The sequence below is a fragment of the Oncorhynchus keta genome, chromosome 25 (genome assembly GCF_023373465.1).
Source record: "Oncorhynchus keta strain PuntledgeMale-10-30-2019 chromosome 25, Oket_V2, whole genome shotgun sequence".
NCBI lineage: Eukaryota > Metazoa > Chordata > Actinopteri > Salmoniformes > Salmonidae > Oncorhynchus > Oncorhynchus keta.
The window spans coordinates 47,423,079-47,441,928 of NC_068445.1; the positions used below are offsets into that span (position 1 = coordinate 47,423,079).

An 18,850-nucleotide genomic window follows, 5' to 3' on the forward strand; every position below is an offset into this window, starting at 1 on the left:
TGAATGTTGTGTCAGGGACAGTATGAGTAACACTGTTGACTTCATGATGAATGTCATGTCAGGGACAGTATGAGTAACACTGATGACTTCATGATGAATGTTGTATCAGGGACAGTATGAGTAACACCGATGACTTCATGATGAATGTTGTATAAAGGACAGTATGAGTAACACTGATGACTTCATGATGAATGTTGTATATGGAACAGTATGAGTAACACTGATGACATCATGATGAATGTTGTATATGGGACAGTATGAGTAACACTGATGACTTCATGATGAATGTCATTTCAGGGACAGTATGAGTAACACTGATGACAACATGATGAATGTCGTGTCATCGACAGTATGAGTAACACTGATGACTTCATGATGAATGTTGAATCAGGGACAGTATGAGTAACACTGATGACTTCATGATGACTGTTGTATCAGGGACAGTATGAGTAACACTGATGACTTCATGATGAACGTTGTATCAGGGACAGTATGAGTAACACTGATGACTTCATGATGAATGTCATTTCAGGGACAGTATGAGTAACACTGATGACTTCATGATGAATGTTGTATCAGGGACAGTATGAGTAACACTGATGACTTCATGATGAATGTTGTGTCAGGGACAGTATGAGTAACACTGATGACTTCATGATGAATGTTGTATCGGGGACAGTATGAGTAACACTGATGACTTCATGATGAATGTTGTATCAGGGACAGTATGAGTAACACTGATGACTTCATGATGAATGTTGTGTCAGGGACAGTATGAGTAACACTGATGACTTCATGATGAATGTTGTATCGGGGACAGTATGAGTAACACTGATGACAACATGATGAATGTTGTATATGGGACAGTATGAGTAACACTGATGACTTCATGATGAATGTTGTATATGGGACAGTATGAGTAACACTGATGACTTCATGATGAATGTTGTATCAGGGACAGTATGAGTAACACTGATGACTTCATGATGAATGTTGTGTCAGGGACAGTATGAGTAACACTGATGACAACATGATGAATGTTGTATATGGGACAGTATGAGTAACACTGATGACATCATGAGTAACACTGATGACATCATGATGAATGTTGTGTCAGGGACAGTATGAGTAACACTGATGACATCATGAGTAACACTGATGACATCATGATGAATGCTGTGTCAGGGACAGTATGAGTAACACTGATGACATCATGAGTAACACTGATGACATCATGATGAATGTTGTATATGGGACAGTATGAGTAACACTGATGACTCCATGATGAATGTTGTATCAAGGACAGTATGAGCAACACTGATGACATCATGATGAATGTTGTGTCAGGGACAGTATGAGTAACACTGATGACTTCGTGATGAATGTTGTATCAGGGACAGTATGAGTAACACCGATGACTTCATGATGAATGTTGTATCAGGGACAGTATGAGTAACACCGATGACTTCATGATGAATGTTGTATATGGGACAGTATGAGTAACACTGATGACTTCATGATGAATGTTGTATATGGGACACTATGAGTAACACTGATGACATCATGATGAATGTTGTATATGGGACAGTATGAGTAACACTGATGACATCATGATGAATGTTGTATATGGGACAGTATGAGTAACACTGCTGACATCATGATGACTGTTGTATATGGGACAGTATGAGTAACACTGATGTCATCATGATGAATGTCGTATCAGGGACAGTATGAGTAACACTGATGACTTCATGATGAATGTTGTGTCAGGGACAGTATGAGTAACACTGTTGACTTCATGATGAATGTCATGTCAGGGACAGAATGAGTAACACTGATGTCATCATGATGAATGTCGTATCAGGGACAGTATGAGTAACACTGATGACTTCATGATGAATGTTGTATCAGGGACAGTATGAGTAACACTGATGACATCATGATGAATGTTGTATCAGGGACAGTATGAGTAACATCGATGCGATGACTTCATGATGAATGTTGTGTCAGGGACAGTATGAGTAACACTGCTGACATCATGATGAATGTTGTGTCAGGGACAGTATGAGCAACACTGATGACTTCATGATGAATGTTGTATCAGGGACAGTATGAGTAACACTGATGACATCATGATGAATGTTGTATATGGGACAGTATGAGTAACACTGATGACTTCATGATGAATGTTGTATCAGGGACAGTATGAGTAACACTGATGACTTCATGATGAATGTTGTATCAGGGACAGTATGAGTAACACCGATGACTTCATGATGAATGTTGTATCAGGGACAGTATGAGTAACACTGATGACTTCATGATGAACGTTGTATCAGGGACAGTATGAGTAACACTGATGACTTCATGATGAATGTCATTTCAGGGACAGTATGAGTAACACTGATGACTTCATGATGAATGTTGTATCAGGGACAGTATGAGTAACACTGATGACTTCATGATGAATGTCATTTCAGGGACAGTATGAGTAACACTGATGACTTCATTACGAATGTTGCATCAGGGACAGTATGAGTAACACTGATGACTTCATGATGAATGTTGTGTCAGGGACAGTATGAGTAACACTGATGACTTCATGATGACTGTTGTATCAGGGACAGTATGAATAACACTGATGACTTCATGATGAATGTTGTATCGGGGACAGTATGAGTAACACTGATGACATCATGATGAATGTTGTATATGGGACAGTATGAGTAACACTAATGACTTCGTGATGAATGTTGTATCAGGGACAGTATGAGTAACACTGATGACATCATGATGAATGTTGTATCAGGGACAGTATGAGTAACACTGATGACTTCATGATGAATGTTGTATCAGGGACAGTATGAGTAACACTGATGTCATCATGATGAATGTCGTGTCATCGACAGTATGAGTAACACTAATGACTTCGTGATGAATGTTGTATCAGGGACAGTATGAGTAACACTGATGTCATCATGATGAATGTCGTATCAGGGACAGTATGAGTAACACTGATGACTTCATGATGAATGTTGTATCAGGGACAGTATGATTAACACTGATGACTTCATGATGAATGTTGTATATGGGACAGTATGAGTAACACTGATGACTTCATGATGAATGTTGTATCAGGGACAGTATGAGTAACACTGATGACTTCATGATGAATGTTGTATCAGAGAAAGTATGAGTAACACCGATGACTTCATGATGAATGTCGTATCAGGGACAGTATGAGTAACACTGATGACTTCATGATGACTGTCGTATCAGGGACAGTATGAGTAACACTGCTGACAACATGATGAATGTTGTGTCAGGGACAGTATGAGTAACACTGATGACTTCATGATGAATGTCATGTCAGGGACAGTATGAGTAACACTGATGACTTCATGATGAATGTTGTGTCAGGGACAGTATGAGTAACACTGATGACTTCATGATGAATGTCATGTCAGGGACAGTATGAGTAACACTGATGACAACATGATGAATGTTGTGTCAGGGACAGTATGAGTAACACTGATGACTTCATGATGAATGTTGTATCAGGGACAGTATGAGTAACACTGATGACTTCATGATGAATGTTGTATCAGGGACAGTATGAGTAACACCGATGACTTCATGATGAATGTTGTATCAGGGACAGTATGAGTAACACTGATGACTTCATGATGAATGTTGTGTCAGGGACAGTATGAGTAACACTGATGACATCATGATGAATGTTGTATCAGGGACAGTATGAGTAACACTGATGACTTCATGATGAATGTTGTATATGGGACAGTATGAGTAACACTGATGACTTCATGATGAATGTTGTATCAGGGACAGTATGAGTAACACTGATGACATCATGATAAATGTTGTATCAGGGACAGTATGAGTAACACTGATGACATCATGATGACTGTCGCATCAGGGACAGTATGAGTAACACTGATGACTTCATGATGAATGTTGTATCAGGGACAGTATGAGTAACACTGATGACTTCATGATGAATGTTGTGTCAGGGACAGTATGAGTAACACTGATGACTTCATGATGAATGTTGTGTCAGGGACAGTATGAGTAACACTGATGACATCATGATGAATGTTGTATCAGGGACAGTATGAGTAACACTGATGACTTCATGATGAATGTTGTATCAGGGACAGTATGAGTAACACTGATGACAACATGATGAATGTTGTATATGGGACAGTATGAGTAACACTGATGACAACATGATGAATGTTGTATATGGGACAGTATGAGTAACACTAATGACTTCCTGATGAATGTTGTATCAGGGACAGTATGAGTAACACTGATGACTTCATGATGAATGTTGTATATGGGACAGTATGAGTAACACTGATGACAACATGATGAATGTTGTATATGGGACAGTATGAGTAACACTAATGACTTCCTGATGAATGTTGTATCAGGGACAGTATGAGTAACACTGATGACTTCATGATGAATGTTGTATATGGGACAGTATGAGTAACACTGATGACAACATGATGAATGTTGTATATGGGACAGTATGAGTAACACTAATGACTTCCTGATGAATGTTGTGTCAGGGACAGTATGAGTAACACTAATGACTTCATGATGAATGTTGTATCAGGGACAGTATGAGTAACACTGATGACATCATGATAAATGTTGTATCAGGGACAGTATGAGTAACACCGATGACTTCATGATGAATGTTGTATCAGGGACAGTATGAGTAACACTGATGACTTCATGATGAATGTTGTATCAGGGACAGTATGAGTAACACTGATGACTTCATGATGAATGTCGTGTCATCGACAGTATGAGTAACACTGATGACTTCATGATGAATGTTGTATCAGGGACAGTATGAGTAACACTGATGACAACATGATGAATGTCATGTCAGGGACAGTATGAGTAACACTAATGACTTCATGATGAATGTTGTATCAGGGACAGTATGAGTAACACTGATGACATCATGATAAATGTTGTATCAGGGACAGTATGAGTAACACCGATGACTTCATGATGAATGTTGTATCAGGGACAGTATGAGTAACACTGATGACTTCATGATGAATGTTGTATCAGGGACAGTATGAGTAACACTGATGACTTCATGATGAATGTCGTGTCATCGACAGTATGAGTAACACTGATGACTTCATGATGAATGTTGTATCAGGGACAGTATGAGTAACACCGATGACTTCATGATGAACGTTGTATCAGGGACAGTATGAGTAACACTGATGACTTCATGATGAATGTCATTTCAGGGACAGTATGAGTAACACTGATGACTTCATGATGAATGTTGTATCAGGGACAGTATGAGTAACACTGATGACTTCATGATGAATGTTGTATCAGGGACAGTATGAGTAACACCGATGACTTCATGATGAATGTTGTATCAGGGACAGTATGAGTAACACTGATGACTTCATGATGAATGTTGTATATGGGACAGTATGAGTAACACTGATGACATCATGATGAATGTCGTATCAGGGACAGTATGAGTAACACTGATGACTTCATGATGAATGTCATTTCAGGGACAGTATGAGTAACACTGATGACTTCATTATGAATGTTGCATCAGGGACAGTATGAGTAACACTGATGACTTCATGATGAATGTTGTATCAGGGACAGTATGAGTAACACTGATGACTTCATGATGAATGTTGTATCAGGGACAGTATGAGTAACACTGATGACAACATGATGAATTTTGTGTCAGGGACAGTATGAGTAACACTGATGACTTCATGATGAATGTTGTGTCAGGGACAGTATGAGTAACACTGATGACTTCATGATGAATGTTGTATCGGGGACAGTATGAGTAACACTGATGACAACATGATGAATGTTGTATATGGGACAGTATGAGTAACACTGATGACTTCATGATGAATGTTGTATATGGGACAGTATGAGTAACACTGATGACTTCATGATGAATGTTGTATCAGGGACAGTATGAGTAACACTGATGACTTCATGATGAATGTTGTGTCAGGGACAGTATGAGTAACACTGATGACAACATGATGAATGTTGTATATGGGACAGTATGAGTAACACTGATGACATCATGAGTAACACTGATGACATCATGATGAATGTTGTGTCAGGGACAGTATGAGTAACACTGATGACATCATGAGTAACACTGATGACATCATGAGTAACACTGATGACATCATGATGAATGCTGTGTCAGGGACAGTATGAGTAACACTGATGACATCATGAGTAACACTGATGACATCATGATGAATGTTGTATATGGGACAGTATGAGTAACACTGATGACATCATGATGAATGTTGTGTAAGGGAAGTCCCCCCTGTATTGGACAAAAATGAATGGCAAGTCATTGGCATCGGACAAACCATATACACATTGGCCAATACCACCCAATTCGGCGTTGATTCATGCAAAGTGTATTGCAAATGCCATATGGCAATTGCCAGTTGTAACACTTTAAAAATTCAACAGGGGGCAAATGCGCTCCACCGGGGTTTTTCATATTGGATATGTAACCCAAGTCAATGTCCAAAAGTAAAATTTTGAAAAATGAAATTTTTTTTCGAAAACTTATCACCCCTTAAAAAGTGCTTTCTGGACCGTTTTTCGAAATTCTTTCGATTTTTTGTCAATTACACATGTGTAAGAACTGTATGAATATACTTTTGTCCAATTTTATTATCATAATTTTTTTTTTTTTTTTTTTTTACATGCGCATAAGGAATATGTTTTGTCCAATTCCAATATGATTTCATAGGAAGTCAAAGTCAAAAGTCAAAAATGTCAAAATTTTGTAAAAACTTCACACACCCATAAAAAGTGCTTTCTGGACCGTTTTTCGAAATTCTTTCGATTTTTTGTCAATTACACATGTGTAAGAACTGTATGAATATACTTTTGTCCAATTTTATTATCATAATTTTTTTTTTTTTTTTTTTTACATGCGCATAAGGAATATGTTTTGTCCAATTCCAATATGATTTCATAGGAAGTCAAAGTCAAAAGTCAAAAATGTCAAAATTTTGTAAAAACTTCACACACCCATAAAAAGTGCTTTCTGGACCGTTTTTCGAAATTCTTTTGATTTTTTGTCAATTACACATGTGTAAGAACTGTATGAATATACTTTTGTCCAATTTTATTATCATAATTTTTATTTTTTTACATGCGCATAAGGAATATGTTTTGTCCAATTCCAATATGATTTCATAGGAAGTCAAAAGTCAAAAGTCAAAAATGTCAAAATTTTGTAAAAACTTCACACACCCATAAAAAAGTGCTTTCTGGACCGTTTTTCGAAATTCTTTCGATTTTTGTCAATTACACATGTGTAAGAACTGTATGAATATACTTTTGTCCAATTTTATTATCATAATTTTTTTTTTTTTTTTTTTTTTTTTTACATGCGCATAAGGAATATGTTTTGTCCAATTCCAATATGATTTCATAGGAAGTCAAAGTCAAAAGTCAAAAATGTCAAAATTTTGTAAAAACTTCACACACCCATAAAAAAGTGCTTTCTGGACCGTTTTTCGAAATTCTTTTGATTTTTGGTCAATTACACATGTGTAAGAACTGTATGAATATACTTTTGTCCAATTTTATTATCATAATTTTTTTTTTTTTACATGCGCATAAGGAATATGTTTTGTCCAATTTCAATATGATTTCATAGGAAGTCAAAAGTCAAAAGTCAAAAATGTCAAAATTTTGTAAAAAACTTCACACACCCTTAAAAAAGTGCTTTCTGGACCGTTTTTCGAAATTCTTTCGATTTTTTTGTCAATTACACATGTGTAAGAACTGTATGAATATACTTTTGTCCAATTTTATTATCATATTTTTTTTTTTTTTTTTACATGCGCATAAGGAATATGTTTTGTCCAATTTCAATATGATTTCATAGGAAGTCAAAAGTCAAAAGTCAAAAATGTCAAAATTTTGTAAAAAACTTCACACACCCTTAAAAAAGTGCTTTCTGGACCGTTTTTTGAAATTCTTTCATTTTTTTGGTCAATTACACATGTGTAAGAACTGTATGAATATACTTTTGTCCAATTTTATTATCATATTTTTTTATATATTTTTTTAAATTGTGCATAAGGAATTTTTTTGTGGGCCAAATGACATAAGAAATTTGACATGCTCAAAAATCCTGCAGAAATGCAAAATTGACTGGCCTGATGAACTCGGGATGGCCGGGCAGTGATAGTTGTTCCTTTCCATCACTCGTTGTGTTGACTTCATCATGTCCATTTTGTGATGTTTTTTCACTATATAATCATATTGCAAGTGCACGTGCATTTGCAATATGTTTCAATGTGCATTTACCATATGAAATTTGACATGCTCAAAAATGCAAAATTGACTGGTCTGATGAACACAGGATGGCTGAGCAGTGATAGTTGTACATTTCCATCACTCGTTGTGTTGATTTCATTATCTCCGTTAGGTGATTTTTTTTCACTATTGAATCATATTGCAAGTGCACGTGCATTTGCAATATGTTTCAATGTGCATTTACCATATGAAATTTGACATGCTCAAAAATGCAAAATTGACTGGTCTGATGAACACAGGATGGCCGAGCAGTGATAGTTGTACATTTCCATCACTCGTTGTGTTGATTTCATCATGAACATTAGGTGATGTTTTTTCACTATAGAATCATATTGTAAGTGCACGTGCATTTGCAATATGTTTCAATGTGCATTTACCATATGAAATTTGACATGCTCAAAAATGCTAAATTGACTGGTCTGATGAACACAGGATGGCCGAGCAGTGAGAGTTGTACCTTTCCATCACTCGTTGTGTTGATTTCATCATGTCCATTTGTTTATGTTTTCTCACTTTTGCAAAGTCACTGTGCATTTGCAATATGGTTCAATGGGCAGGTACCATCACGAATTTGTCATGCTATAAAAATCCTGCAGGAATGTGAAATTGACTGGCCTGATGAACACAGGATGGCCTGGCAGTGATAGTTGTTCCTTTCCATCACTCGTTGTGTTGATTTCATCATGTCCATTAGGTGATGTTTTTTCACTATAGAATCATATTGCAAATGCACGTGCATTGTTGTGCAACTGGTAACCCAAAAATAAAAATATGGTTGTAAATGCATTTACCGGGACGCCTATTGTCCATGCCCGCTATGGGAGTACCCTACTACGGCCCTCTATCTATTGAGTCCGTCCTGAGTGCTTTATGGACTGTTTAAAATATTCTGATGGATACGCATGTTGTGCAACTGGTGATTGAAAATAGGCACCTGGTAACCCCCCAAAAAATATGCTTGTAAATGCATTTACCGGTCATTCTGATATTAATGCTCGCTATGGGAACACAGGATGGCCGGGCAGTGATAGTTGTACATTTCCATCACTCGTTGTGTTGATTTCATCATGTCCATTAGGTGATGTTTTTTCACTATAGAATCATATTGCAAATGCACGTGCATTGTTGTGCAACTGGTAACCCAAAAATAAAAATATGGTTGTAAATGCATTTACCGGTCATTCTGATATTAATGCTCGCTATGGGAACACAGGATGGCCGGGCAGTGATAGTTGTACATTTCCATCACTCGTTGTGTTGATTTCATCATGTCCATTAGGTGATGTTTTTACACTATAGAATCATATTGCAAGTGCACGCGCATTTGCAATATGTTTCAATGTGCATTTACCATATGAAATTTGACATGCTCAAAAATGCAAAATTGACTGGTCTGATGAACACAGGATGGCTGAGCAGTGATAGTTGTACATTTCCATCACTCGTTGTGTTGATTTCATCATGTCCATTAGTTGATGTTTTTTCACTATAGAATCATATTGCAAATGCACTTGCATTGTTGTGCAACTGGTAACCCAAAAATAAAAATATGGTTGTAAATGCATTTACCGGGACGCCAATTGTCCATGCCCGCTATGGGAGTACCCTACTACGGCCCTCTATCTATTGAGTCCGTCCTGAGTGCTTTATGGACTGTTTAAAATATTCTGATGGATACGCATGTTGTGCAACTGGTGATTGAAAATAGGCACCTGGTAACCCCCCAAAAAATATGCTTGTAAATGCATTTACCGGTCATTCTGATATTAATGCTCGCTATGGGAACAAAGGATGGCCGGGCAGTGATAGTTGTACATTTCCATCACTCGTTGTGTTGATTTCATCATGTCCATTAGGTGATGTTTTTACACTATAGAATCATATTGCAAGTGCACGCGCATTTGCAATATGTTTCAATGTGCATTTACCATATGAAATTTGACATGCTCAAAAATGCAAAATTGACTGGTCTGATGGACACAGGATGGCCGAGCAGTGATAGTTGTACATTTCCATCACTCGTTGTGTTGATTTCATCATGTCCATTAGGTGATGTTTTTTCACTATAGAATCATATTGCAAATGCACGTGCATTGTTGTGCAACTGGTAACCCAAAAATAAAAATATGGTTGTAAATGCATTTACCGGTCATTCTGATATTAATGCTCGCTATGGGAACACAGGATGGCCGGGCAGTGATAGTTGTACATTTCCATCACTCGTTGTGTTGATTTCATCATGTCCATTAGGTGATTTTTTTTCACTATAGAATCATATTGTAAGTGCACGTGCATTTGCAATATGTTTCAATGTGCATTTACCATATGAAATTTGACATGCTCAAAAATGCAAAATTGACTGGTCTGATGAACACAGGATGGCTGAGCAGTGATAGTTGTACATTTCCATCACTCGTTGTGTTGATTTCATTATCTCCGTTAGGTGATTTTTTTTCACTATAGAATCATATTGTAAGTGCACGTGCATTTGCAATATGTTTCAATGTGCATTTACCATATGAAATTTGACATGCTCAAAAATGCTAAATTGACTGGTCTGATGAACACAGGATGGCTGAGCAGTGATAGTTGTACATTTCCATCACTCGTTGTGTTGATTTCATCATGTCCATTTGTTTATGTTTTCTCACTTTTGCAAAGTCACTGTGCATTTGCAATATGGTTCAATGGGCAGGTACCATCACGAATTTGTCATGCTATAAAAATCCTGCAGGAATGTGAAATTGACTGGCCTGATGAACACAGGATGGCCTGGCAGTGATAGTTGTTCCTTTCCATCACTCGTTGTGTTGATTTCATCATGTCCATTAGGTGATGTTTTTTCACTATAGAATCATATTGCAAATGCACGTGCATTGTTGTGCAACTGGTAACCCAAAAATAAAAATATGGTTGTAAATGCATTTACCGGTCATTCTGATATTAATGCCCGCTATGGGAACACAGGATGGCCGGGCAGTGATAGTTGTTCCTTTCCATCACTCGTTGTGTTGATTTCATCGTGAACATTAAGTGATGTTTTTTCACTATAGAATCATATTGTATGTGCACGTGCATTTGCAATATGTTTCAATGTGCATTTACCATATGAAATTTGACATGCTCAAAAATGCAAAATTGACTGGTCTGATGAACACAGGATGGCTGAGCAGTGATAGTTGTACATTTCCATCACTCGTTGTGTTGATTTCATTATCTCCGTTAGGTGATTTTTTTTCACTATAGAATCATATTGTAAGTGCACGTGCATTTGCAATATGTTTCAATGTGCATTTACCATATGAAATTTGACATGCTCAAAAATGCAAAATTGACTGGTCTGATGAACACAGGATGGCCGAGCAGTGATAGTTGTACATTTCCATCACTCGTTGTGTTGATTTCATCATGTCCATTTGTTTATGTTTTCTCACTTTTGCAAAATCACTGTGCATTTGCAATATGGTTCAATGGGCAGGTACCATCACGAATTTGTCATGCTATAAAAATCCTGCAGGAATGTGAAATTGACTGGCCCGATGAACTCGGGATAGCTGGGCAGTGATTCTGGTTCATCTCCATGGCTCGTTAGGGTTGATTTCAGAATGTCACTTTTGGTGATGGTCCCTCTCCGTTTAAACATATTGCTAATGTACAAAAGTCAACTAGCAAGTCAGTGTCCATCAGTCAATTAGATGTCATTTTGACACCAAACTGATACCAATTGACACCAAACCCACTTTTTCCAACTCATTTAGAAGCCAACTATCATATATGTCAGAGCAGACCCATAATTCACAGCGCCTTTAGTTTAAAACATAATAAAAACGTAAAACACATAGTTACGTTCTAGCTGCGGGTCCAGGTCGGACATTATGTGAAGGCCTATGTGAGGCGACCCCGAATCTCGAGTTTCGGCTCGATAGGTCCTTCGGTGCCCGAGTAAAACCCTAATTGGTGCTGAAAATCCACTTTTTTCCATGCCTTGCTATGGGGTCCTTGAATGAGCTATCGGACCGAAACGTTGGGGTCCGTCTCTATGGGCCGAGCCGGTTTCAATGCACCTAGTCTTGTGTCTCTGAGACTTTTCTAAATGTCGCCATTTTCGTAATGGTCAAAATGAATTGAAGTCATTGCAAATGTACGAGGCTATTTCTCGGTCCGAGAACCTCCTAGAGCCACCTAACTCACCACGCACTATCGACCCGAGGTCTAGAACAGGTTTCTAAAGTTTCGGAACTCTAGGTCTGACGGTTCTTTTTTAGCTCGAACAAAGCTAACTATTGGAGGCACTGTCTGTCTCTACAAACCCCAATACGTCCCTCCTTCCAAGTTGTGTGTCTGTGTGATTTAGTTTTCCTTTGAAATTTTATGGGAAAAATGACTGATTTACAGTTCATGGGGGTTGCCTAATCACACATATGAAGTTTTGGACAGATCTGACTTTTTTAACCCCTCGAAACAGCCCCTGAGACACCAATTAAGGCACTTCCGGTTGTCACAGGAAGCTATAAGTCAACACATATCCTCACTGGGCTATGCTTTTACAGAATCCTGAGTTTTAAGTCCTTACGTTAAGAATTGACTGATTTACACAGGGTTGAATGCACTATGTCTATCAAACTGCAGGCAGGTAATGGAAAACACTTTTAGGGTGATTTTAACCACTTCCGGTTGGTCCAGGAAGCTTAGAATCAACACAGGTAGACCTCATACTGGCCTGATGGACTGTTACCAAAGACAGGTTCATACGGCATTCATAACCCATATAGACTTCAGGTTGAATTTAGGGGTAAAGGCAATGTATTCCTATGGGGAGAGAAGTCAATGCAAACTCTTTGAAGTAAACACCTTCTTTTAACTATTAAGGGTTAATGCCACACGGTCAACGTTAGGCTTGCACGGATCGGAAGGACCTTAGGAACGTACCTGAGGTCGAATTGTGCTTCTCACCCTAACGGTTCTCTCACTGTCACCCAAAAGCAAATGACGTTGTGGGGCAGGCTTCATTTTGGGCCTAATTTTCTAATGGTCGCTGCGCTTAGACCGAGCGAGCTACGGTCAAGCGGGATATCTCGTTGAACTCGGCACGGCCTAGAGATTATTATGTTTATGCCATTGCCTGCTCTCTGTGTCTTTGAGAACCGCACTTTTCACTCCATCCTTGCTGTGTGTGCGTGTGAGAGATTTTCTTTGACATCTGTTGGGAGAAATGACCGATTTACAGTTCATGAGGGTTACCTAGTCACACATATGAAGTTTTGAAAAGATCTGACCTTTTAACCCATGGAAACTGCCACTGTGACACCATTAAAGGCACTTCCGGTTGGCACAGGAAGCTATAAATAAACTAATATCATGATTGGGGTATGCCTTTACAGAATCCTGAGTTTTAAGTCTTTACGTTAAGAACTGAGTTATTTACGGAGGGTTTAGTGAGTGTGTGTTATTTCAGAAAATCATAGAAAATCACAGAAATCTCGCAGAGCTCCGCAGCACACTTTAAAAAGATTCGTAAGAACAACCTGCAACTGGATCTGTAACCGTTGAAAAAAAAAAACACCTATCCGTGAACATCACCAAGGTGTCGTTATGCGATTTCTCTTAAATGACGATAGATAAATGGCTGGTCCTTTTTATTGACACCGGAGGCTCCTTGACTTTGACGTGAAGTGGAAAAAGAATTTCTCTATTTTCATTTTGGACCTTTAATCCCAGATAAATGGCCATAACTCAAAAACCGTTGAGGCCTAGACGCCATCTTGTTCGGGGCCAACTGCCCATTATGCCGCCCCTACGCTCACCGAGTTTCGGCTTCTAAATATTTTCAGTTTTCGAGATAAGGCCCCGTCGTGAATCGTGATGTTTTGTAGCAATAGCCATATGATTGCTTATGCCCTCTTGTGGGAATTTCCGGGACATGGGAAAAATGACATAAATTTTATTATTTTTGTAAAACGGAAACCGAATGTCCGACAAAGTTCATTTGATGACTTCCTGGTAGGTCCGGCCCTGCCGCTCGGCCCGACGCCGTCCGCGAATTTTACAAACGATTTCGGACGTCTAGTAAGGGACCGTACATTTGCAATATGGACTTTCTCACTAACCATACAGGTACTGCCGAAATCTTCCCTTAAGGTATGTCAGGGACAGTATGAGTAACACTGATGACTTCGTGATGAATGTTGTATCAGGGACAGTATGAGTAACACCGATGACTTCATGATGAATGTTGTATCAGGGACAGTATGAGTAACACCGATGACTTCATGATGAATGTTGTATATGGGACAGTATGAGTAACACTGATGACTTCATGATGAATGTTGTATATGGGACATTATGAGTAACACTGATGACATCATGATGAATGTTGTATATGGGACAGTATGAGTAACACTGATGACATCATGATGAATGTTGTATATGGGACAGTATGAGTAACACTAATGACTTCCTGATGAATGTTGTATCAGGGACAGTATGAGCAACACTGATGACTTCATGATGAATGTTGTATATGGGACAGTATGAGTAACACTGATGACTTCATGATGAATGTCATTTCAGGGACAGTATGAGTAACACTGATGACAACATGATGAATGTTGTGTCATCGACAGTATGAGTAACACTGATGACTTCATGATGAATGTTGTATCAGGGACAGTATGAGTAACACTGATGACTTCATGATGACTGTTGTATCAGGGACAGTATGAGTAACACTGATGACTTCATGATGAACGTTGTATCAGGGACAGTATGAGTAACACTGATGACTTCATGATGAATGTCATTTCAGGGACAGTATGAGTAACACTGATGACTTCATGATGAATGTTGTATCAGGGACAGTATGAGTAACACTGATGACTTCATGATGAACGTTGTATCAGGGACAGTATGAGTAACACCGATGACTTCATGATGAATGTTGTATCAGGGACAGTATGAGTAACACTGATGACTTCATGATGAATGTTGTATATGGGACAGTATGAGTAACACTGATGACATCATGATGAATGTCGTATCAGGGACAGTATGAGTAACACTGATGACTTCATGATGAATGTCATTTCAGGGACAGTATGAGTAACACTGATGACTTCATGATGAATGTTGTATCAGGGACAGTATGAGTAACACTGATGACTTCATGATGAATGTTGTATATGGGACAGTATGAGTAACACTAATGACTTCGTGATGAATGTTGTATCAGGGACAGTATGAGTAACACTGATGACAACATGATGAATGTTGTGTCAGGGACAGTATGAGTAACACTGATGACAACATGATGAATGTTGTGTCAGGGACAGTATGAGTAACACTGATGACAACATGATGAATGTTGCGTCAGGGACAGTATGAGTAACACTGATGACTTCATGATGAATGTTGTGTCAGGGACAGTATGAGTAACACTGATGACAACATGATGAATGTTGTATCAGGGACAGTATGAGTAACACTGATGACTTCATGATGAATGTTGTATCAGGGACAGTATGAGTAACACTGATGACATCATGATGAATGTTGTATATGGGACAGTATGAGTAACACTGATGACAACATGATGAATGTTGTATATGGGACAGTATGAGTAACACTGATGACTTCATGATGAATGTTGTATATGGGACAGTATGAGTAACACTGATGACTTCATGATGAATGTTGTATCAGGGACAGTATGAGTAACACTGATGACTTCATGATGAATGTTGTGTCAGGGACAGTATGAGTAACACTGATGACAACATGATGAATGTTGTATATGGGACAGTATGAGTAACACTGATGACATCATGAGTAACACTGATGACATCATGATGAATGTTGTGTCAGGGACAGTATGAGTAACACTGATGACATCATGAGTAACACTGATGACATCATGATGAATGCTGTGTCAGGGACAGTATGAGTAACACTGATGACATCATGAGTAACACTGATGACATCATGATGAATGTTGTATATGGGACAGTATGAGTAACACTGATGACATCATGATGAATGTTGTGTCAGGGACAGTATGAGTAACACTGATGACTTCGTGATGAATGTTGTATCAGGGACAGTATGAGTAACACCGATGACTTCATGATGAATGTTGTATATGGGACAGTATGAGTAACACCGATGACTTCATGATGAATGTTGTATATGGGACAGTATGAGTAACACTGATGACTTCATGATGAATGTTGTATATGGGACATTATGAGTAACACTGATGACATCATGATGAATGTTGTATATGGGACAGTATGAGTAACACTAATGACTTCCTGATGAATGTTGTATCAGGGACAGTATGAGTAACACTGATGACATCATGATGAATGTTGTATCAGGGACAGTATGAGTAACACTGATGACTTCATGATGAATGTTGTATATGGGACAGTATGAGTAACACTGATGACATCATGATGAATGTTGTATATGGGACAGTATGAGTAACACTAATGACTTCCTGATGAATGTTGTATCAGGGACAGTATGAGTAACACTGATGACAACATGATGAATGTTGTGTCAGGGACAGTATGAGTAACACTGCTGACATCATGATGACTGTTGTATCAGGGACAGTATGAGTAACACTGATGTCATCATGATGAATGTCGTATCAGGGACAGTATGAGTAACACTGATGACTTCATGATGAATGTTGTGTCAGGGACAGTATGAGTAACACTGCTGACTTCATGATGAATGTCATGTCAGGGACAGTATGAGTAACACTGATGACTTCATGATGAATGTTGTATCAGGGACAGTATGAGTAACACCGATGACTTCATGATGAATGTTGTATATGGGACAGTATGAGTAACACTGATGACATCATGATGAATGTCGTATCAGGGACAGTATGAGTAACACCGATGACTTCATGATGAATGTTGTGTCAGGGACAGTATGAGTAACACTGCTGACATCATGATGAATGTTGTGTCAGGGACAGTATGAGCAACACTGATGACTTCATGATGAATGTTGTATATGGGACAGTATGAGTAACACTGATGACATCATGATGAATGTTGTATATGGGACAGTATGAGTAACACTGATGACTTCATGATGAATGTCATTTCAGGGACAGTATGAGTAACACTGATGACAACATGATGAATGTCGTGTCATCGACAGTATGAGTAACACTGATGACTTCATGATGAATGTTGTATTAGGGACAGTATGAGTAACACTGATGACTTCATGATGAATGTCATTTCAGGGACAGTACGAGTAACACTGATGATTTCATGATGAATGTTGTATCAGGGACAGTATGAGTAACACTGATGACTTCATGATGAATGTTGTATCAGGGACAGTATGAGTAACACTGATGACTTCATGATGAATGTTGTATATGGGACAGTATGAGTAACACTGATGACTTCATGATGAATGTTGTATATGGGACAGTATGAGTAACACTGATGACATCATGATGAATGTCGTATCAGGGACAGTATGAGTAACACTGATGACTTCATGATGAATGTCATTTCAGGGACAGTATGAGTAACACTGATGACTTCATTATGAATGTTGCATCAGGGACAGTATGAGTAACACTGATGACTTCATGAGTAACACTGATGACATCATGATGAATGTTGTATATGGGACAGTATGAGTAACACTGATGACATCATGATGAATGTTGTGTCAGGGACAGTATGAGTAACACTGATGACTTCGTGATGAATGTTGTATCAGGGACAGTATGAGTAACACTGATGACTTCATGATGAATGTTGTATCAGGGACAGTATGAGTAACACCGATGACTTCATGATGAATGTTGTATATGGGACAGTATGAGTAACACTGATGACTTCATGATGAATGTTGTATATGGGACATTATGAGTAACACTGATGACATCATGATGAATGTTGTATATGGGACAGTATGAGTAACACTAATGACTTCCTGATGAATGTTGTATTAGGGACAGTATGATTAACACTGATGACATCATGATGAATTATGTATCAGGGACAGTATGAGTAACACTGATGACTTCATGATGAATGTTGTATATGGGACAGTATGAGTAACACTGATGACATCATGATGAATGTTGTATATGGGACAGTATGAGTAACACTAATGACTTCCTGATGAATGTTGTGTATGGGACAGTATGAGTAACACTGATGACATCATGATGAATGTTGTGTCAGGGACAGTATGAGTAACACTGATGACTTCGTGATGAATGTTGTATCAGGGACAGTATGAGTAACACCGATGACTTCATGATGAATGTTGTATCAGGGACAGTATGAGTAACACCGATGACTTAATATATAATAATAATAATAATAATAATATATGCCATTTAGCGGACGCTTTTATCCAAAGCGACTTACAGTCATGTGTGCATACATTCTACGTATGGGTG

The 18,850-nt window shown here is 38.3% G+C and overlaps 1 long non-coding RNA gene across 2 annotated transcripts; it reads left to right on the forward strand.

Annotated features, from left to right (window-relative positions):
* The first annotated feature begins 8,587 nt into the window (after nt 1-8,587).
* On the forward strand, nt 8,588-11,389 carry LOC127911861 (uncharacterized). Of its 2 annotated transcripts, none has more exons than XR_008079676.1 (3): nt 8,588-9,682; nt 10,453-10,653; nt 11,236-11,389. It is a non-coding gene; the product is annotated as an uncharacterized LOC127911861 (long non-coding RNA). The 2 variants fall into 2 exon arrangements; XR_008079675.1 differs by having other exon boundaries at nt 8,588-9,481; nt 10,260-10,653.
* The last annotated feature ends 7,461 nt before the right edge of the window (nt 11,390-18,850 follow it).